Genomic DNA, 22696 nt, shown 5'->3' with positions numbered 1-22696 from the left:
AGAGTGAGGCCCTCCTTGAGCTTGTTAGGTGCATTGTGCGCGAAGAGCTAAAGAAGCTTCGCCCTGTCGAGCAACACCCGGGTGTCGGAGCCATCTCGGATGTCATTCGCGACGAAGTCCGTCGAGCGGTGCAGCCAATGGCCTGTCCCCAGCCGCCGCCTGAGCCGTATGTCATGACGTACAGTGAAGTGTTGCGCAGCTCTACGCCAGCACCACCGGCGTTTTACTGCCCTGCTCCTCAGTGCTCCAAGGACCTGATCCTCGGTCTCGATTTTTTCGCAATAATGGTGCTGTCATCGTCCTCCGCGAGCTCATAGTGACATTATCCGCCCCATGCACTATAGCCGACGACAGCGCGCCAGGTAGACCCGTTTTTCGCGTGTCCAACGACCACATCACTCGACCACCATGTACCAGCTTGTTTGTTATGGTGGACTGCGACAACCCCCGCGCGTCGAACAGCATCGCAGAAAAATGAAAATAATAATAATAATTGGTTTTGGGGGAAAGGAAATGGCGCAGTATCTGTCTCTCATATCGTTGGACACCTGAGCCGCGCCGTCATGAAAGGAATAAAGGAGGGAGTGAAAAATGAAAATGAAAATTGGTTTTAGGGAAAGAAAATGGCGCAGTATCTCTCTCACATATCGGCGGACATCTTAACCGCGCCGTAAGGGAAGGGATAAAGGAGGGAGTGAAAGAAGAAAGAGGTGGTTCGTAGTGGAGGGCTCCGGAATAACCTGGGGATCTTTAACATGCACCGACATCGCACAGCACACGGACGCCGTAGCCTTTCGCCTCCATCGAAACGCAGCCGCCGCGGTCGGGTTCGAACCCGGGAACTCCGGATCAGTAGTCGAGCGCTCTAACAACTGAGCCACCGCGGCGGGGCATCGCAGAAGCAAACCTGTCTTTACTCCTGAGCCAGCAATTCTGCATCGCACGGGTCGTCGTTGCCCTGCAGAACCAGCGAACTCAGCTTCTCGTTAATAACTTTAGTGCCGAATACCGCCACTTGGCGAAAATTACAGGCATCGCCTATTTCGACGAAATTAGCGATCCCGCCGCCCACTGTGCGTTGTCAGCGTCCCGGGACACCCCTCCAGGAGGACCTAGTCGAACAGTTAAGGCTGACGTCAACCCTACTTTGAACACTGATCAGCATCGCCGATTGCAAACCATCCTTGACTCTTTTAATGACTGCTTTGCGACCACCTCTAAGGTCAGGGAGATGTCCATAACGAAACATCGCATCATAGTTGGTGACAGTGAGCGGCCTATCTGTCTACACCCCTATCGAGTGTCGGCGAAAGAATGTGAGGCGATACGGTAGTAGTAATAAGTGGTTTTTATTAAAATAATCAAAAAAGATAGGAAGAGATTTTTGCTAGCCCCGGCATCTGCCATCGATACTGAAGCACCTGAGCTGGGGCAGCGGAAATAAAGGATAGCAGGCAGAATGGAGAAATTCTGCCTGCTATCAAGGTTGACAAAATTTTCCTGAATGTCATACAACCGTCTACAAGCCCATGGGCTTCGCCCGTTGTGCTGGTCGTCAAGAAGGACTGGACACTCAGATTTTGTGTCGACTATTGAAGACTTAACAAAATTACCAAGAAGGACTTTTACCCGTTACCACGAATTGGTGACTCTTTTGACCGGCTCCGTTATGCCCGCTACTTTTCTTCTCTTGACCTCCGCATTGGTATTGGCAGATTGAGGTGGATGAACGGGACCGCGAGAAGACAGCGTTCGTTACTCCCGACGGGTTGTATGAGTTCAAGGTGCTCCCCTTCGGCTTGTGTTCCGCTCCTGCCACCTTTCAAAGAATGATTGACACTGTCCTCGTTGGCCTCAAATGGCAGTCCTGCATCGTCTACCTTGATGATGATGTCATTTTTTCTGCCACCTACGACGAGCATCTCAAGCGCTTGAGTGCAGTTTCTGGAGGCCATACGGTCGGCCGGCCTCTCAATCAAACCGGAAAAATGTCACATTGCGTTCCAGCGGCTGAAGTTTCTGGGCCATATTGTGAGCACTGAAGGTGTTAGCCCTGACCCCGACAAGACGGCTGCCGTCTTTGCGTTTCCGATTCCCATTGACAAGCTGGCTGTGCGCCGTTTTTTGGGTCTCTGCGCCTATTACCGAAGTTTTGTGCGAGACTTCTCTCGATTAGCCGAGTCTCTAACTCGATTGACAAAGGACGAGCAACCTTTCATCTGGGCCCAAGAGCAGCAGACGGCCTTCGGCGACCTCAAGAACCGCCTCCAAACTACGCCCATTCTTGGCCACTTTGACGAGGAGGCGGACACGGAACTACACACCGATGCCAGCAACGTCGGTCTGAGTGCCGTCCTCGTTCAGTGCCAAGATGGTGTTGAGCGCGTGATTGCTTATGCAAGCCGCACTCCGTCGCGATCTGAAGCGAATTATTCTACCACGGAAAAGGAGTGCCTTGCTGTCGCTTGGGCGGTAACCAAATTTCGCCCATACTTGTATGGTCGCCCATTTCGAGTCATGAGCGATCACCACTCGGTTTGTTGGCTCGCGAACCTTAAAGACCCATCGGGGAGGCTAGCGCGTTGGAGCCCCGGTTTCAAGAATTCGATGTTACCATCGTGTACAAGTCTGGCAACAAACACAGCGACACAGACTGCCTGTCCCGTGCTCCTCTCCCGTACACCATTGCTGACACGGAAGACGATCCCGAATTTCTTGGCGCTTCAACCACGTCCATCCTTGCTCAACAACAGCGAGATGACGGCGAGCTACGACCCCTCATAGAGTACCTCGAAGGCCGCACCTCGTCGCCGCACCACTTCTTCACACGCGGTCTATTGTCGTTCTGCTCGCGGGGTGGCATCCTCTACAAGAGATCGAAACTACGGTCGCAAGGACACTCCGAACCTGCTCGTGACGGTGCTTCGAGACAGAGTTCTGCACGCATGCCACGATGACCTTTCTTCCGGCCACCTCGGCTTTTCTCGTACGTTGGCGTGGATACGGCAGAAGTATTACTGGCCGCGGCTTGCTACAGCTGTCCAGCACTACGTAAGGTCTTGCCGCGAGTGCCAAAGTGGGAAGACACCACCTGTGAGGCCGGCCGGCCTATTGAAGCCCATTGACCCGCCTAGAATTCCTTTCCACAAAGTCGGCATGGACTTGCTGGAACCATTTCCGACGTCATCATTGGGCAACAGGTACATTATAGTTGCCACCGACTACCTCACCCGGAATACCGGTGAGACGAAAGCTCTACCTGCGCCACGCTGCCGAAATTGCGAACGTTTTCATCTTTAACATTGTCCTCCCTCACGTTGGCCCTGCGGTCGTTTTGACTGATAGACGCACGGCTCTTACATCAGCCCTTACTAAGGAAGTTATGCGTCTCAGTGGCACCAGTCACCGTCGAACCACTGACTACCATCCTCAAACAAATTGACTTGCTGAGCGGCTCAATGAGACCATTGCCGACATGCTTTCCATGTACGTCGACATTGACCATAAGAACTGGGACCCGATCTTGCCTTACGTCACGTTCGCCTGTAACACTGCTTTTCAAGAGACGACGCGCTTCACGCCGTTCCGTTTGGTGCACGGTCGCGAAGCCACGACTATGCTGGACGCAATGTTACTGCCGGACGTTGCACGCCCCTCCGTCGCTGGCGCTGAAGAGTTCGTTCGGCACGCAGAACCCGCCCGCCAGCTAGCTAGACAGCGAACCTGTACCCAGCAGGGAAAGCGACGCTCAACGTTACAACCTTCATCACCGTGCGATGCTTTGCCACACTGGCGATCAAGTTTGGGTTTGAACCACACTCCGTCTGCGGGGTCGCTCCGAGAAACTTCTGCGCCGCTACTTCGGCCCCTGCGATATACTGCGCACACTTAGTGACATTAACTACGAAGTGCTCCCGCAAGAGTCTGTTCGTTTCTCCAGGCGGCAGGCAGGAACCGAAATCGTCCACGTTGCCAGGATGAAGTCCTACCACGCCCGCTAGGACTTATTCTGCCAAGTCCGGCGCCACAGACTTTATACGGGCTCCCGCGATTCCGCGGCACCGGGGCGATGCCCTTTCCAAGAGGAGGGGCAATGCCACACTGTTAGCCATTTACTGGCGCAGCCATGTAGTGGGACAGCACCCGCCGGTCTTCTTTGTCTACCCCGGCTCGTGCGTTGGTTCGCTGAGTGTGTCTGCTTTGCTAGTCCTGTTGTGCCCTTCTGCCTTTTCTCCCGGCTTTCGGTGACAGTATAAATTTTGTCGTGGAATTCTGCCCCGCAAGAGCGTCATAGACACCTTGCATTGCGGTGAACTACAAAAGCGCACACTCCAAGGGAAAGCGAAATGTTGAAAATCCGCTGCAGAAAGGAGAAGGTCATGACTCAAAGAATGCAGCTGTAGAAACCGTTGCAAGAGGGCTGTTGTCAATTGCACAGTGTTTGGAGTAAATGGTACCACAGGTTCGTAAAGGGCCGACTTTGCTCAGAAATCAGCCATCACATTAGCATCAATGCCGCAATGTGCAGGTATCCAATGAAAGCACACTTCTTTAAGATGAGGTGGAAGGAAAAAATCTTAGGGAACCGCCCAGAAGAGCGTCCCTCAAGCCTTCGAGTGCTGTCAGGACCGAAAGGATGTCAGCAAGTATAACGACCTCACTAACCTTGCAAGGGACCTTATTGTGTACGGCCAACTGAATCGCTAGAAATTCAGCAGCGAATATATTAGGCGTATAATCAGCGGCCCGAAAGAACTCCAATCAAGAGACCTGGAATAAATGCCAATAGCTGCCTATTCCGTTTGCTGAGAAGCATCTGTGAAAATTTCAGTATGTGTTGGAAATTTGTCCAGATACTCTTCTATGAGCTCATTTAAAACATTTACAGGGAAATTTTTTGCGTCTCTTGGGAGACTGCTGTCAAAGTAAATACTAGCATCGGTCCGCGGGTTGTGAACCTTTACTACAGAACTAATTGTGAATGAAATTTTTGTAGCAGAGGATTTGTAAACACAATCTGAGGGAGCTTATACCTAGGCCAAATAATACCAGAGAACAGAGTCGGGGATGTAAATATGGGGCTAGCCAAACCCGGAGTAGGCTCAAAAACTCTCAGAAAAGTGCGCACAGTTAGAAGCGGAAACCGTGAGTTCAAATCAGGTATCCGCGCCTCCAATAGCAGGACAGCATTTGCCACTGCTTTTGGTAGTGCAAATCAAAGGCGCAGAGGAGAACCAGAAAAAAGAACGCAATAAAATGCAAGTAGCGGCCCCACGCAACACTTGCAAAGAAAGAGCAAAGTGTGACGACGCATGCCGAATTTTTCTGTGGCCAGTTCGCAACAACCTGCCAAGGGTGCGCTCACTTTTTAGCACATTTCTTTTAATTTGAAGCTGCCAGTCTAACTACGAATCGTAAATAATACCCAGGTATTTTACTGAATCGACACTGTGGGATTGGGGGGGAGCGATACAGCAAGGAGATGTAAAGAGGAGATGCCGGTGGGAAAACAAAAAGGGCGGCTCTTCCAGCCAAACATCCAGGGCGTTGAGATACGCTTGCAACATCTGATACAAAGCGTGAACATACTTAGCAGAAGCGAAGAATGCAACGTCGTCGGCGTTCACGTAGACCTTGGCAGCCGGTTGGACAGGAATATCTCGCATTAGTATGAGATAATGCCCAGGTATTTTACCGACTCAACTTGTGGGACTTGGGTGGAGCAATGCAGCAAGAAGATCCCCATGTAAAGTAGCATGGCAGCGATTTTTAAACGGCGGCTAAATTCTCCATTTTTTCATTGAATGGTTTTTCTCTCTCTTGAGACCGAACCTTGAGACACGTCCCTCGACTGAGCGTATCTGCTGGAATTGTATATACCATCGGTGCAAAAGAAATGCCTATCGTTTAAGAGCTCTCTTATCCACACAAAAAGAAAAATGAAAATTGGTTTCGGGGGAAAGGAAATGGCGCAGTATCTGTCTCACATATCGGCGGACACCTGGACCACGTCGTAAGGGAAGGGATAAAGGAGCACACAAAAAGGCACGAATGAGGTTTCAGGTCAGCCAGTTTATGGAGGAAAATACCGTGTTCAACGCTGTCGTACGCCTTTGCCATATCTAATGTAACCAGTGCTAAGACCGCATTCTGTTTCATTGCAATCTCAAATCGGCTCTACAGGTCAACGTGTGCGCCCAAAATTGAACAACCCCAGCGAAAACCAATTTGGGCCTCATTGAAGGCAAGAAGAGTCGATACGCGATTCGTGAGGCAGCTTTGTACCACCGGTTCAACAAGTTTGATCAAATTTTAAGTGAGAGATATGGGCCGAATATTGTCAAGCTCAAATCTTTTCCCCGGATCTTTAAACAATAAAATGATTTTCGCTGTTTTCAAACGCACTGAAATCAGGCTTTTCTCCCAGGACAGTTCACAATGGGTAGGATATCCGGGGTAAATTCCTGAGCTAATAACTTCAACGTACCAACTGTGACTGTCAACTCCAGGGGCGGCAGACTGCAGGCCGCTAACTATAGACATCAACTCAGATGGGGCGACTTCTGCGAAGTCTGCACGCAGATGAGGTTAGATGGAAGAAGCGGTATTGATGCATGCGGCTAGCGCCTGAGCTATGGGATTCGGATTATCTATTGATTGTTCTAGGGGTAGAACGACAGACTGTGTTACGGGAGTGGAAAGCAAAGAGTTAGTACTTTACATATATCTGTAAAAGCTTATAGACTTACTGGGCTGTAAAATAGTGGTTCAAATTTGCATTGTATTCTTCCTTAGCGTTTGATATAGTCTTTTTAAACGAAGCTGCTGTTCGCACACTTTGTCACCGCCAGCACGCTTCTTTTTCTGGCGTTTGATTCACCGCCAGCGAGGCACCTCCGAACGGCTCGGCAATTCGTCTTGTTGGCGCGCCGTCGTATTGCACATAAGGAACGAAGCCGCTCACAAATAAAAGAGCAAAGCCGCTCGCATATACGGTATCACAAGGAAAAAAAAACAGCAGGTGCCTCGAAAACTTCGCGTTGTTCGGTCTCGGGTGGCTTGTGTCAAGGCGGGGATCAAGTGCAAAAGCCTAACGCAGGTGTAGAGCAGGATTCCTGCGAAGGCAAGCAACAACTGCTTGACGCCGCTGAAAGACTCCTGGTGTAGCAGCAGCGCTGAGACGAGGTTATTGTGAGCGCAACGATAAATGCGACATCTCTAACGTCAAATTTTTAGCGACGCGACCTCCTGAGGAGTTCTCTGGAGGTCGAAGCACTATCGAATGACGCCGAGGGAAAGTGCGATCGCCGTGTCGGCGAACCTCAGGACTCTTCACAACCCGACGCATTCGCACATTAAACATTTTTAATGAGCTAGCGTTAAAGGTCTCGTGCCGCATAAAAGCCGATATCGGCGTTGCCGTCGGCGTGACGGAAAAAGGCCTAATCAACAGATTCGTGACGTTAGAATCACATGACTTCGCGCGGATAATTCAAACACCCCTCTGCGATCACATGCCCTTGGTTTCCGTATATGCTGCCAGCCCTTGGGCTCCCGCACAGTACGTCCACAGAAAGGCTGCTGGCCCTTGGGGTTCACAACACACTCACGGAGCTGTGCGAGGCGCACCTCGTTTCCCAGCTCGGACGACTCACACGTAAGAGCGCGGGAAGGGCCATCCTATACAGACTAAAGATGGGCGAATAGCTCCCAGAGATTGACTCGAAAACGCAATTACCCACACACATCAGGAAAGCTCTTTTGATTAAACCCCTACCCAAGAACATGCATCCCACGCACCACGAAGGCCGACGCACAGCGAGAGCACGTGCCCTACACACCAAATACGGCCGGAACGACAATGTGGCGTACGTAGACGCAGCGGAATGCCGACAAACCCAGAGAAAAGCGTTTGCGCTGGTTGCGCTGAACGGGAACGGCGCCCCGTTGGCGGCCGCGTCGATAGAAACCACCTCCTCCGAGACGGCGGAGGGAGCGGCAATAGCTTTAACTATAGCGAGCACGCGTGCTGATATTATATTCAGCGACTCCAAAACAGCCATTCGCAATTTCGCGAGGGGCCGTATCACATCTACCTCACTGCGCATCCTTCGAAACGCCCCCCTTCCAATTAGAGAAGTTGAATTGATCTGGGTCCCGGCCCACTCGTCTAATCCAGGGAATTAACGAGGCGGCTCAAGCGCAAGCCCGAGGTTTCGTCGACCGGGCAGTGAGCGCGCCCTCCGACCTGAATTTTACGAGGGACGGGTTGATCTCATTTCATGACATCACCCATCACTTTAGGCTGGAGAGACGCGCATGTCTCCCTCCCCACAATTCGTGAACAAAAGCGCAGGAAGTTACCTGGCACCGACTGCAAACACGCTCCCTTCTGAATCCGGCAGTGCTTGCCTCATGTACCCTGGCCAGTACGACCCAAACTGCCATGAATGTGGTGAAAGGGCCACATACGACCACATTCTCTGGAACTGCGGAGTTGATACAGCTCCCTTCTCCCGAGCGGTGGGAGGCCGTGCTGGTCAGCTCGGACCCTAACGTTCAAGTACGGGCAATCGTGCGGGCCAATGAGGTCGCCGCCAGCCATGGGCTAGCGGCCATCTAGTATGTGCTTCCTGCAACCTGCTCTCGACGCAATAAATGTTTACAATCAATCAATCAGCCAACGCACGGAACCGACACGGCGGTCCCGATGGTCGCGTCGAAGGTGTATCTGCGGCAAAAACGAGGCCTTCGTTGCACGACGGTCTGTTGTGAGCTCTGTTCACGAACCTACCTAGTAGTGATTAGGGGTCGTGATGGAGGACACCGCGTCGCTCATAAATGCAGCCCAACGCCAAATTTACGCGAAAAAGTACCAGCGTTGTTCGTGTAACGTGTTGGCAGTTTATCGGAGCCAGCACTGCACATGTGCGACATGGCAGCGGCCTCGGCCCATAACTTGACACGGAGCATTTCTACATGGCGGTCGCTGTTGGCGGCAGGTACTTCGCGATCTCGATTTCAGTCGATTATTTCACAATAAGCATTGTGTATACGGCGTTCAGGCATCGGATATAAAATAACAAGCTGCGGTATTTTTAACGGGAATGCAACACTGCAATATGTCAAACTACCGTGTCACCGCTCCTTTACGAAGGCACGGGTGAGTTGTTAACAAAGGCGCTGTGGGTGAATAGCAGTTCCAACGACAGAGCGGTACGTAACCGCGAAGGTATGTCGCACGACAACCCTGAGTCGAAGGTGGCTGGCGATGACAATAGAAGGCGGCATGCTTCTCGCGTCTTTTCTGAGCATGATGCATCGCTATAAAGCGTGCCCCGCTCAGGCGGGAACGAGGGTGATGACCCCGACAGGGCGAAGGTTTACCGATTGACAGTGAGTCGACAATACAACCGAGAAGGCAGCGTCAGTAAACGATGAAGATGGAGGGTTGCTTGTTATCCCTGCTAGCAACAGCATATAATGATAAATTCACAAAGTGTATCGAGTTGAGGCTACCCATGAAGCACGGGAACGGGAAAAAGACAGGGTGCCTGCTGGCATGCGGGCGCCCAAACAGCGCATAGCTATGCGCAGCGCATGGTATTTAACGCGGCATGGATGGATATACGCAAGACACCTATAGCCCGCATTGAATATTTCTAAGGAATCGTGGAGTTATCCGTACACTGCGAATTAAAACCGAGAACTTCACGTAAATAGGCCTTGTTGACAGAGAGAGAGAGAGAGAAATAACATTTATTAGCACCCGTCAAAAGGATGATGGGTATCCGAGGCGCCGCTCGGTCCCAGCCATGTCCTCCCCCTCAGCCGTCGACCGGGATCTCTTGGATCTCAGCAGCGACAAGGGCGAGACGGATGACTTCACGTTGTTTAGTTTCGTCCTCGTTGTGAAGCAGTGCCTCCCAGGACTCATCTGTTCGGTCAAGTTGTCCAAAGCTCGGACATGTCCATACCATATGGATCATGTCCGCTATGCCGTCGCAACGTTTGCACCTGGGGCTGAAAATCTCAGGGTGCCACTTGCTATAAAGCTGAGGGTTAGGGAATACTCCGGTTTGGAGCTTGCGCCACGCAACCTCTTCGTTTTTGGTTAGCTGCTTACTTGCTTTTGGAAGTACCGCTCGGCCTAATTTGTAATGGTTTAGGATTTCCTGATACGTGTTAAGGTCGTCTTCGAACTGTAGGAGCTCTTCATCGCGCGAGGGGGAAGGGGTTGTGCACAAGACGCTACTGGGATCCCGGAGAGTAGCTAATCCTCGGGCCAGTGCGTGCGCTTTCTCGTTTCTCCTCAACACTTGGTGCGCGGGTGTCCAAATGAGCGCTACCAGTTCTGCCGGTGGTGTTGAGCGAAAATCGAGCACAGTTTGGACAGCGAGAAGGTAAGGCCCAGTGGGGAGAAGCATGCAGTGCGTGCTGGAAAGCACGCTGGTGGATAAACGCGTTGGGGTGACGAGGTCACGCAGTGATCCCGTCACCGTATGCATGGGCGTGACAAGAAGGGAGGCTCTCTAAATAACCTCTATCAAAGATAACAGGCGCATAAACAACATTAGTACCAATACGGGGCCTGACGCACTACCCATAATCGGGTAAAGTTAACCAGGGGATAGTTTTTTTTGTTTGTTATTGAGGAATATAAATAGCGCAGTAACTGTCTCACTCTACCCGCCGCGATGGCTCATTGGGTAAGGCGCTCGTCTACTGAGCCGAAGTACCCGGGTTCGAACCCGACCGCGGCGGCCGCGTTCCGTTGGAGGCGAAGCGCAGAAGGCGCCCGTGTGCTGTGCGATGTCAGTGCACGCTAACGATCCCCAGGTGGTAGAAATTATTCCGGAGCCCTCCACTACGGCACCTCTTTCTTCTTTTGTTCTTTCACCCCCTCCTTTATCCCTTCCCTTACGGCGCGGTTCAGGTGTCCGCCGATATATGTGCGACAGGTACTGCGTCATTTGCTTTCCTGAAAAACCAATTTTCATTTTTTAATTTGTCTCACATATCTCGGTGGGCACCTGAACTGCACCGTTAGGGGAGGGATAAAGGAAGGTAGGAGTAAAAGAAGAAATACAGAAATGGGTGCCGTAGTGGAGGGCTCAGGAATAATTTCGACCATCTGGGCACTGGGGATCTTTAAATGCTTCATCATGAACTAATCACGCGCTCAACCTGAACACATGTCTTATTGTGTAAATAGTTTGTGTATATTACCGCTCCCCCTATCCTCTCCACCTGCCCCTCACCTTTTTCATTTCATTTCTCCCTTGTGCCTGCTATCCTTTATTTCCTCTGCTCCAGTTCAGGTGCTTGAGAATCGATGGCAGATGCCGGGGCTAGCAAAAATCTTATCCTTCCTTTCTATTATTATTTCAACAGACCTCTAGTATCTTTAACGTGCACTGACATCGCACAGCACACGGGCGCCTTTGGGTTTCGCCTCCATCTAAACGGGGCCGCCGCGACTGGGTTCGAACCCACGACTGCCGGTCAGCAGCAAACGAGGCCACAACCACTCAGCCGCTAACCAGAGGATGCAACTACTTAATTTCGGGTTGCACCAAAAGCGCCAATGGGGGAGAGAAAACAGAAGCCAATCTGAGACTCCGACAGCCACGACATGCGTGCGGTGACAAATTATTGGTGGCGCCTGCCAAAAGTAGGAAGCAAGACGGTGGGCTTAGAAGGACAGCGGGTGTACACCCACTTGAGTTGTTTTCGGCGGGCCCACCGGAAAAAAATATAAAAAGGATAATTTCAGAAAGAACCACGAGGACTTCGGGAATATAACGCAGGGTTGTGCGCGCTCGTGGTCTTGGGCGCGGCCCCTGCTCTCCCAGCGACAGACACAGCGGCTCCTCCAGCAAAGAAAACATCACGAGATTCCGCACACTGGTGCTCCGATCTCCCCTCTCACCCGTCAGCTTCGCTGTGGGGGGCGGACAGGGCCGCCGGATCGAGGAGCTTCTACTGAAAAGAAAAAATGAGCTTCGTTTATATAGAACCTCCTTGCGGGCTGGCCTCGAGACGGATAGCGGGCATGGCATGAAACCTGATGCGAGAAAGCTGCAATAGCAGTTGTATTTACTCTGAATGATTGCTTTGATGCTTTTACTCTAATGAATGCTTTTAGTGGGAGTTTGGAGGCGGCTGGTGGGGAGTCCTCCTGGACGGCAGCCGGCTTTCTTACTTCTCGTCTTTGAAATAGATTTCGCTGTATGTATATATATATATATATATATATATATATATATATATATATATATATATATATATATATATTGTAATAAGCAACGACTTGCAAAGCACTGCGGCGCGAACAGCCAGCGGTCCAGGTACAGACCAGAGGCAGCGGTCTGTCCAGAGCACCCACGAGGGACGGAGCGGTCGGCGCTTCTCGTCGTCTTCTTCGTTGAGCGCCAGCCTCTGAAGATTCCAAAGCCGAAGGCCAGTCTTACAATTTCCCCCGGGCGAAAAGGCGCCATCCTGGCGGCCTAGGGCGATGTGACGACGGCAGGGTCGTAGTATTGTGACGAAGAAGACGAAGTTAGCAGTGGTCCGAGACCGCCACTTTACAGCACGAAGAAGAAGGTCGTTCGTGGACGTGGCTGTCCCTGTTCCCACAGGCGGGCGTGGTCTCACTGGGCGGTGACTGTTCGTATCACTAGCTTCTGATTGCTTGATTGTCTTTCGCTTTTGCAGGGCGCTTGCAGGTCGCTAGGGGCGCATGTCGACGTCCTCTCCTGGCCAGGGGAACTCCCCCTGGTCGGCCAGCCTCCCCGCTAACCAACTCCCCCTGGACGCCTTCTTTCGGGGTGGCGTCGGCACTATTCCCGTGGCCTTGGTTCCATCGGATGGTGGCGCCATTCGACTCAATAACCCGGATGCGGTTCAGACTGCGCTACAGGCGATTACGCCTCACTTCTTAAAAATCTGTGATGTCCGGCAGTACGGCAGAGGAGGCGTGGTGTGCAGGTCGGCCGACCAGGCCTGCATCATGGATTTGTTAACTGCACAGCTTTTGAAAGCCAGTCGGTAAGCGCATTTATACCGTCGCACTTGGCGTGCTCTAAAGGGCTGGTGCGAGGGGTTGACCCACGCCTTAGCCCTAAGGAAACGCTAGAGAAACTCTCCTCCGCAGGGGTGATTTCTGTACATCGGTGCACTCGGGTAGTTGAGGAAACAAAACTTCCAACTGAAACGGTAATTGCCACCTTTGCGGGTCTCTCCTGTCCATCTGAGTTGAAGGTGTGGCCCCTGGTTTTCAGGGTCTATCCGTATTCTTCAAGGCCACTTCAATGCCGCAACTGCTGGAGGTTTGGCCAGAGCGCGAACGCCTGCAAGTCGAGCTCAAGGTGCAGTGTGTGTGGTGGTAATCATGACCGTGTAGGAAGGTGTTCAAAAGATGAGATGTGTTGCTTGTGCAGCGGTAGTCACTCCGCCACATATTCTAATTGTCCTGCAAGGGCTGAGGAGGTTAAGGTGCTGTAAGTGTTAGAAAAGCGCCGGTGCTCAAGGCGTGAGGCTATGGCTATTGTTAAGGAAAGGACGTACGGGTACTCAAGTGTGGCAGCACGGCAGACGACTGCGGTCGTGGATTCAAGCCTGTCAGATGCGATTGCTACAGCGGTTGAAAAGGCAATGGCCAAGGTCATGGATCGGCTAGTGAATTCAGTAACAGAGTGCATATCGCAAGTCATGGTGGCGCAAATGACCTCTTCAATAATGACCTCCAATGCTGCGTTGAAGTCATCCGTGGATCCTGCAGTACCTACTGAACTCAGTGCGGAGACGCCTTCCCTTGTTTCAATGCAGCCGCAAAAAGAGCGCACGCCTCCAACTCATGTACCTGAAGTCACGACCGGAGCAATTGATGGGTGTGTTGAGCTGATGGAGCTCGATGCTCGAGCTCAGAAACGTAGCCGGTCTCCTTTGGCCGTTGCTGGTCCGTCTAGCTCCCCTCAATCCAAAACAAAAAAGAGTAATTCAGGAAAAACTGGTCACCACAGCATTTTGGAAAAGGCAGTTGCTGCTGCAGATCTCTCGGCAGAATAGGGTCTCTGAGAGTGCTGCAGTGGAACTGCCGTTCCATTCAATCAGCTTTCACTGATTTAGTAACTCTTTCAAATCGATTTTCTCCTCATGTCATTGCGCTTCAAGAAACCTGGTTGTCGAAAGAGTTTTCATTTCGAATGGAACATTATCGAATTTTTAGAATGGACCGCCCATCAAGGGGGGGGGGGGGGGGCGGTTTGCTTCTGCTGGTTTCATCCAGATTCTGTCACAAGGCACGATTGGTGTTTCAGCGGGTGGACGCTCATTGCGAAATTCAGGCAGTGGATCTTTCAGTTCCTGGTTTCCATCCCATTACTGTCGCAAATGTATATTTTCCAACTGGGGTTCATGACACACGGCCATTAGATTCCTTACTCTCTGTCAGCAGATCACATGTGTTGCTTGTTGAAGATTTCAACTCGCATCACTTGACTTGGGGTTATCGAACAGACCAGTGCGGTTTGCGTTTATGGGATTGGGCTTGTGTGAATAACCTAAACTGTCATAACTCGGGTTTTCCGACCTTTCTCCGTGGGCACTCCCGATCAGCATTGGATTTAACGTTTTCAACCCCAGGGGTAGCAGTTTCCTCCTGGACTCCGGTTGACTCTGCAACAAACAGTGACCATTTCCCACTCACTTTTGACATTGTGTGTCCGATGACTTCTATCGGCGGATTCAGTTGCACCCTAGTCGATTACAAAAAGTTCAAAAGTTCACTAAGTTCAGAACTACACTCTTTGCCGAATTTGTCTCAGGAGAGCAGGGTGTTAGGCTTATGCTCTATTTTAGATCGGGTACGGAGGCAATCAGAGTTTACAGTGTGCGATAGCATAGGCACTTCTCAGAGCCCTTGGTGGAATGCAGAATGTTCAAAGGATTATAGGCGGCGCAAGGCAGCCTGGAAGAAACTTATCCATAATCATTGTCCCGGAATTGGATCGATTATAAGTTTCTTGCAGCTACCTTCAAGCGCACAGTCGCTAGGGCAAAAGAAAAATATGATGAAGAGAATTATGACCATCTATCAAAATCTAACAACAGACAAGCCTTGTTTCGCTTTCTGAGGTCAAAAAACAGGCTGCCACCGCCTAACAACATTCCCTCTAATGTGCTGACTCCAGTAGAGCTTGCCAGGTCATTAGAAGAAATTGGCAAAGGCTTGGAACACCGTTTTTCGGCTGCGCTCTCTCGCCCACAACTGCTTCTAATGTCTCGGTTTCTGAGCTCTCCCAGGTGATAAATCGGTTACCTTCTGCAGCTCCTGGTCCTGACCGTGTCACCTCTGCGATGATTAAAATACTGTTCGACGAATCCCCCAATGCTATATTGGAGCTGGCAAATTACTCTATTAGAACCCCACGGATCCCGGATGTATGGCGTGTTTCCAAAATTATCCCGGTGCTTAAAAAGCTTGCGAAGGGTTGGTCTTAGACAACATTCGACCAATTTCATTGACATCGAATCTGGTGAAATTGGTTGAACGCGTGCTGTATGGACGAATCATGCCCATTATTACTGAAAAGGGACTACTTAACCCCTGTCAGATTGGTTTCAAGCCTGGGTGCTCTATATGGTGTGCGCATACTGACCTCGAAAGCCGTGTCTGACTAGCGCGCCGGCGTCGACAGTATGCTGCGCTGGTAACTTAAGACATCTCGAAACCATATGACAGTGTCGAACATGGGCCTCTGATGTACAGACTACGTGCTCTGGGCTTGCCAAGTTATTTTGTGGAATGGGTGTCAGCTTTCCTGGCTGACAGAGAATTTTATTGTTGTCAACGCGGAGTTTCTACAAGGAAATTTCATCAATCTAGAGGTGTGCCTCAAGGTGCAGTTCTCTCCCCTGTTCTATTCAACCTCTTCCTCAGTTCGATTCCGACTTCCCCTGACGTGACTACGTACGTGTATGCAGACGATACAGCTTTCTTTGCTGCTGCGAGTGATTTACATTCTGTGTATATGGTTTTACAGTCATATTTAAATTCCCTTGACCGATGGTTATCTGAATTACACTTAAGTCTTAATGTAAACAAGTGCGCTTTGTTACCTTTTCCGGTTACTCAACAGGTACACATTTCATTGTCTTATCGTCATCATGTCATTCATCAGGTATGTTCCCTAAAGTATCTCGGGGTAACTTATGACTCCTTTCTCTCTTGGCGGTCACATATAGATCAGGTTGCTGCGAAAGGGATTCGGGCGGTAGGCCTTCTGCGAAGGATGAGTAGCCCTCGCTGCGGTATGCGCAGACATGCTCTGCTGCTGATTTATAAAATGTATATCCGGCCAATCTTGGAATTCGGTTGCGTTTTGTTTTCTGGAGCAGCTGCATACAAACTGCGCCCACTTCTGCTCTTAGAGCGAGAAGCTCTGCGCCTGTGTTTGGGTCTCCCTAAATATGTGGCACACAATGTTTTGTATCTGGAAGCGCGGTTGCCGTCTCTTACTGCAAGGTTTCGCCTTTTGACAGTACAAACGTTTTTAAAGTTTTGCGACTCGGAGCAGCATGCATCCGAGTTGATCTTCCTAGGGCAGCGAGCGGAGTTCTTGGGTGTCGGATGGTCTCGCCTTCAAACTCCCCAAATCTGTTTCGTTGAATCTTTGCTGGGCCCACTCAACGTGCGAATACCTGAAATTGTTCCGGTGCGGTCCATCCCTGCAAATGTGTCTATCATCTACGATGACATTTATCCACGTAATGCAAAATTACTGCCTTTCTCATGGTTAAATGGTATGTTGCAGGATTATTTGTCGACCTTCAGCTCACATGTTGCAATTGCGACTGATGGCTCGGTGTGTGCAGAAAAGGCAGGTGTAGGTATTTACTCCCAGTCCCTTGACTGGTCTTTTTCTCTCCGTCTCCAAGATTTCACTCCTATCTATCTGGCTGAGTTTCTAGCAGTGGTTCTCGCTCTGCGCAAGGTACCAATTCCTTTATCAGCAGTAATAATAATTACGGAATCGTTATCTTTATGCACTTCCCTCTCGGCGTCCACTGAATCGCAGCTCTTTCGGATTCTAAAATTCCTGATCCCTCCACACATCACATCAATTCGATTTCTTTGGGTTCCTGGGCACAGGGGTCTTCTATTAAATGAATCAGCGGATACCTTAGCGAAGGCAGCCCTGAGTGGACCGATTGTTGACCCGCTTCCAACAACTGCTTACATCACGGCGGCACGCTTTCGACGGTACACTGTAATGAACGAATTGAGCGCATCAGCGCTTACTTCCTTGGACGACTTCCAGCACCTGCTGTTCCCATGGAGAAGCTCAGTCTGGCGATCGCGCAATCTTGAAGTTTCCTTCACGAGGCTTCGTTGCCGACTGCCGCAACTAAATGTTTACCTATACAGGCCTGGTCTGGCGATCTCCCCATTGTGTCGGTATTGTGCGGAGCCAGAAACAATAGAGCACTTTCTTCTTTTTTGCCCTCGCTACTCATCGATTAGGAGGCGACTATTAGAAGTTCCAATACAGAATCTCAGTTTGCGCCTGTCTTCTGCGGTTGTTCTGTCTCTTGGCGCTTCTATGCTTGGCCAGACCAATGGGAATGTTTGCTCTGCCGTTCAAAATTATCTACTAGAATCAAAACGTCTACCTTCATGAGCTTTCGTCCTGCCCATCCTATTATCAGCTTCTGCATTTCGGTTTTTACAACCTCTTATAGTAATCCCTACCCCTTCTTTGCCTAAATTTTAGTTTGTATGACCCCCCTAACCTCCTGCAACCACCTCGGCTACGAAAACTGTGCGATCCAAATTTTGGTAGGTCATCCTATGCTTGCCACATGCAACTGGTCATTTAAATAGTCACCGCCTGGTTATGGCCAATCCCCCTTGTGGGTATGTGCCATTGTGTGAGGTCAACAACAACAACAACAACAACGGAGCGCTCGCGCTAGGCCAGCGGCCATTAAAATCAACTCATTGTCATCGATCATCGTGTCTCATTTTTCGGTTGGCCCTCACGTAACATTTGGTGTGAGGTGCGGAATTCATCCCCATCCTGGTCCGGGAGCTTCGGCGCATGCGGGAGCCGTGGTCGTCGGCCGTGAGTTCTTGGTCTGCGTCGCCCGGCCGTGCCCCAGCCTTTGAGACCCGAACCGATCACTCCGCTCAACCCTGCCCCGTCCACCGCCCAGACCACTTGACACGATGAATTGAACCTGAAGCAAGGACCCGACCACACCAACCTGAGACGCTGCCCACACGTGACGACACCGTTCCCCTGCCCATGCGTTCGGCGCGTCCTGGGGCCCCGGCCGTCGGCTCCTGGCGACCTGCGGCCAGGAACCTTTGCGGACCAGGAATCATTCAGCCATCTCCTTCATCGTGGCAGGCAGCACCTCACCACTTTCTGCTTCCTGTCCCGCCATCCCCTGAAGCCCATCACCACTTCGCGCTTCTCTTTGTCACCGATCGTGACGATCGCTCGGTGGCCCCTGGTAGTGTGACAAATAAGTTGGCAGTGTCCCGAGACGGAGCGCTCGCGCTAGGCCAGCGGCCATTAAAATCATCTCATTGTCATCGATCATCGTGTCTCATTCTTCGGCTGGCCGTCACGTAACAGCATGGTTTAAGGCGGGTTGTGTGGACAATGTCGCGGCCTCGGCGACGATGATCAGGGGATGGCGTAAGGGGTTCGATGAGGTAATTGACGGGGGATGTCTGCTGAAGAATACGGTAGGGTCCCTGGTACTTGCTAACAAGTTTGGAGAAAAGGCCGGGACGTCAAGAGGGCACCCAGAGCCAGACCAAAGAGTCAGGAAGGTAAGCGGGAGGAAGTGCAGGGGGATCACGGGTGCTTTTCTGCTGCTGCTGGGCGTGAGAAGTGAAGGACCGGGCAAGCTGTCGGCATTCTTCGGCATTAGTTGCGGCTTGAGTAAGAGTTGTAAATTTGGAAGCATCAGGGCGGTAATGTAGAATGGTGTCCAGGAGAAAATACGGAGAGAATCCGGAACGTCTTGCAAAGCACTGCGTCGCGAGCAACCAGCGGTACAGTCCAGGTACAGACCAGGGGCAGCGGTCAGTTCAAAGCACCTGTCACGGTGCAACCATCGGCTCTGGCCTAGCTTTGTTTGTCAATTTAAAATATAAATTCCTGCCAACACCTCCAGTTCTGCCCGCGATATTATCATCAGGAAGAAAGATCTGGAAGAATATGACGATATTTTTATACCCATCTCTGACAGTAGACTGTCCTTTTGAACATGAAAGCGTTTAGCTCCAATTCTCCGCAACCTTACACCCGTGCTACAAGACAATTTCAAATGTCACTCGACTTAACTGCCAGTCTTGCGCTGCTACGCGGATTTTTTCAGTCTGATCGATTCAACTGCCGGTCGTCAGAGCGCAGCGGGGGCACTCTATATATAGTTTCAAATGCTTTCTAAGCGAGAGCATCTGTACCCTCCCGCGCAGCGTTTCCAAGCTATCGATTGAAAAAAAAAATGAGGCAAAGTAAGTACTTTGAGTGAAACACTTTTAACAAACTTTCAATGAAATAGCATTTTTTTAATGCATCGCCTCCTATGTAACCACCTAATATGACTGCGCGAGCACAATCGTTCTCGTTTCGGGGTCCATATGCACGATAGCACGTTTACTCAAAGGGAACTGAAAGCGTTCATTGACGGCGCCTCTTTCAGTGTCGTTAATAATTTATTTATTCATTCAGTCATTCATTTTTTATTTTATTTTTTACAATTCCTGCAGCGCCGTGAAGGCATGGTGTCGGGGACGGAAGGGGGGGGGGGGGAGGATACATACGTAAGTCTTACATGAGCTAACCATTCATACAAGATAAAATGCAGTGAACGGCAAAAAATGGAAAAGAAAAGAACTAACAAACAGAAGCACCAACTGCGCATCCGCACTGCTAAGGACTCCCACTTCTCCTCCTGCTTAATGCAGTTGCTACGAAAATTTCAACAACAGTTGTTGGCAACAAGCCGCACTTCACGATTCTGACGTGTTCCACCAGTGCAAAATTGGTCTTGACTTGAATGTTTCAAACTACACAAGCGTACTCCGTAAGTGTTCTGGTGTTAGTGAAATATATGTTCCTTAACTTTCTGAGGAGCGTCCCTGAAATTCTGATTTAAAAAGCTGAGCATTATTGAAGCTTTTATTGATACATATCCGTCCTATTCTGGCCAGGTAAGACCACCCGAAAAATAAACAACTGAGATATAGATTTTGGATAGAGGCCAGTTGTTCAAAAGGAACCCAGACACAGCAGCAGCATGCCTTCACGCAAATGAAACACAGTCGAAATTTTAAACGTCCATAACCACGTCCAAATCGCAATTGCCTCGCAATTGTTTAAGAACAGAAGGGACCCTAACACCGACTACACAGACCTCTGCGGAGCGACACAAGTGACTGCTGTCATGTCTAAAAGAACTCACAGGAGGTTTATGACTATGTAACGCGATATTCAGCGATAGCTATGTAGGCATTTAGTTTTGGCGATATTTTGAAGTAGAAAAGATGCAGTGAGCTCATATCGCATTGGTGTAGTGGTGATCAAGTGATGCACCCCTGCACTGGCAGGCGGCCGTTCCAAACAGAGCCACTCGTGGGCTTATGCGACTCTGGTTGGCCGTGGTATAAGGTGAGTGCGTTAATGACAATCGGGTGGATGTCATGGATGTCATAGGTGGATGTCGACGCCGCCCGACGCCGACGGCGGCGACGCGCAAGCCAGGGACGTGCGCCTATACAGCTATCGCTGTAAAAGCAACAGTTGACCAAACTCGCTGTTTACGCCCTTAAAAATAATTTGTATTCCGTTGAAACAGATTGACTGGTGTGGCGAGAAAACCGAAAAAAATAAGAACAAATATCTCACAGCGCGCTGTTTAACCATAGCTTGCGTGTATAGTAATGTTACGAAAATGCGGTATTAGGTTAAAACCTGTTTTTATTACACTTGACAATATTATTTGTGAAGAGCAAATAAATGCGTCAAAGACTGAACTAAATTTATCAAAATTAAAATTGATGGCAGCAGCACCACGGCAATACACAGAGGATAAAGTCAAGCGAGCACAAAAACTAAACCCGAAAACTATGTGCTGCTGTGTAATTTTTTTCTCAGCGCTATTGAGTTAAGGAGCCCATGTCGCAGGAAATCCGCTGCCGACGGCGGCGTCGTTGACCGTGAGCGAAAAATCCACGGAAAAATCTCTAAACAAGCAAACAGGTGCATGGTCCATCTAGGTCAGGTGACGTTATGACGCCATCACAAACTGCCCATTGGACTGTGAGCCTACTGCTCACCGTGGCAGTTCATGATTCGTCGACAGAAATTGCTCGAGAAGAGCCACCTGAGTCGCACAAGCTCCACCGGTGGCAGCACCTGCCATCTGAACACAAGTGGCGCATCGCTTATACGCTTCACCAACGCGCCAGGAGTGGTATGAGGACTCCCAGCGATCTATGAATGTAACGTCGAAACGACTGGTTCCGCTTATGTGGGTATTAATCCATTAACACTATCCTATTTACTCTTAAGGCGGATCTAAATTGTCCCCTCCAATTTTTACTCCCTAGTGCACACTGATCGAACACTCTACACAACGGTGACGCATACAGTACATGAAATGCCGCGAAGCCGAGCACAACTTCTAGCTCGCAGCCACGCTAACAGCCTTGATAAGCCACCGATCGTGCCGGCAGCTGGCATCGCGCGTGGTACTCGGCTGCACACCAGCGGGACACCAACAGCGGAGCAGCCCGAGCCCGCATCCCCAAGTTGCGGCCACCTCCGATGATTCTGCACGAGAAGACTTAAGGTCCTGGTGCCGTTGGGTAACGGAAGGCTTAGGCACGTCGAGGGTGGGACTCGGTGCAGGACACCTAGTACGGCCTGGGACGGGGATTTTTGTTCTGGTGACTCGGAACCTGGAGAATAAATGACTGTCAAATTGGTGTCTATATGCCGCCTTATGTAGCAAAAGCTACATAGGCCATGAACTCGCAGTCCCACCGTGGTCGCACCGCACCACGTGACCAAGCGCGTGACCAGCAACGGCGCCGCGCCACAGGCAGCTGTTCCGCCTTACGTGACCGACCACATGGTCGGTGGCGGGAGCCACTGAAACCCCGCACAATCACTGATTGAAAAAAAAAAACACTGTGTCGAGGCTGCGAATCGAACCAGGGCTACAGTGGCTAGAAGGGACCAGGGCCTTCGGAGTTTGAGGCGGAGATGCTACCACTCCGCCACGACGGCTTTTTTTTTCTTCATTGCGATGGCTCAAGGTTTAACCACGTATAAAGGCGCAGCTAGTGAATGCACGGGTTTCATATATGAACTTTTCCGAACCAGATGTCGCCGAACTTTCGCTACGTATATCCTGGCCTAACAGAGCTAGGCCATCGTCAATTTTAAGTAATAAAGTTTCCTGGGACACCTTCCCGTTGAGCTGCGTGCAGAGTTCGCCAAGAGGGTCCACGACTTCAGAAACATGGAGACATCCGTAAAGTGTTCAGACGATAATTGGTCCTCCTTTGACCAGTGGCCCTAGCGCAGCCTGTCGGCGTAAGCGCTGCCGATTGTGTTGCAAAGAATGACGCAGTGAATGCCTGGCTGGTGTCAGGACTAAGGCCTGG

The sequence above is a fragment of the Amblyomma americanum genome, chromosome 4 (genome assembly GCF_052857255.1).
Source record: "Amblyomma americanum isolate KBUSLIRL-KWMA chromosome 4, ASM5285725v1, whole genome shotgun sequence".
Classification (NCBI taxonomy): Eukaryota; Metazoa; Arthropoda; class Arachnida; order Ixodida; family Ixodidae; genus Amblyomma; species Amblyomma americanum.
Note: the sequence above shows the minus strand (reverse complement) of the source record.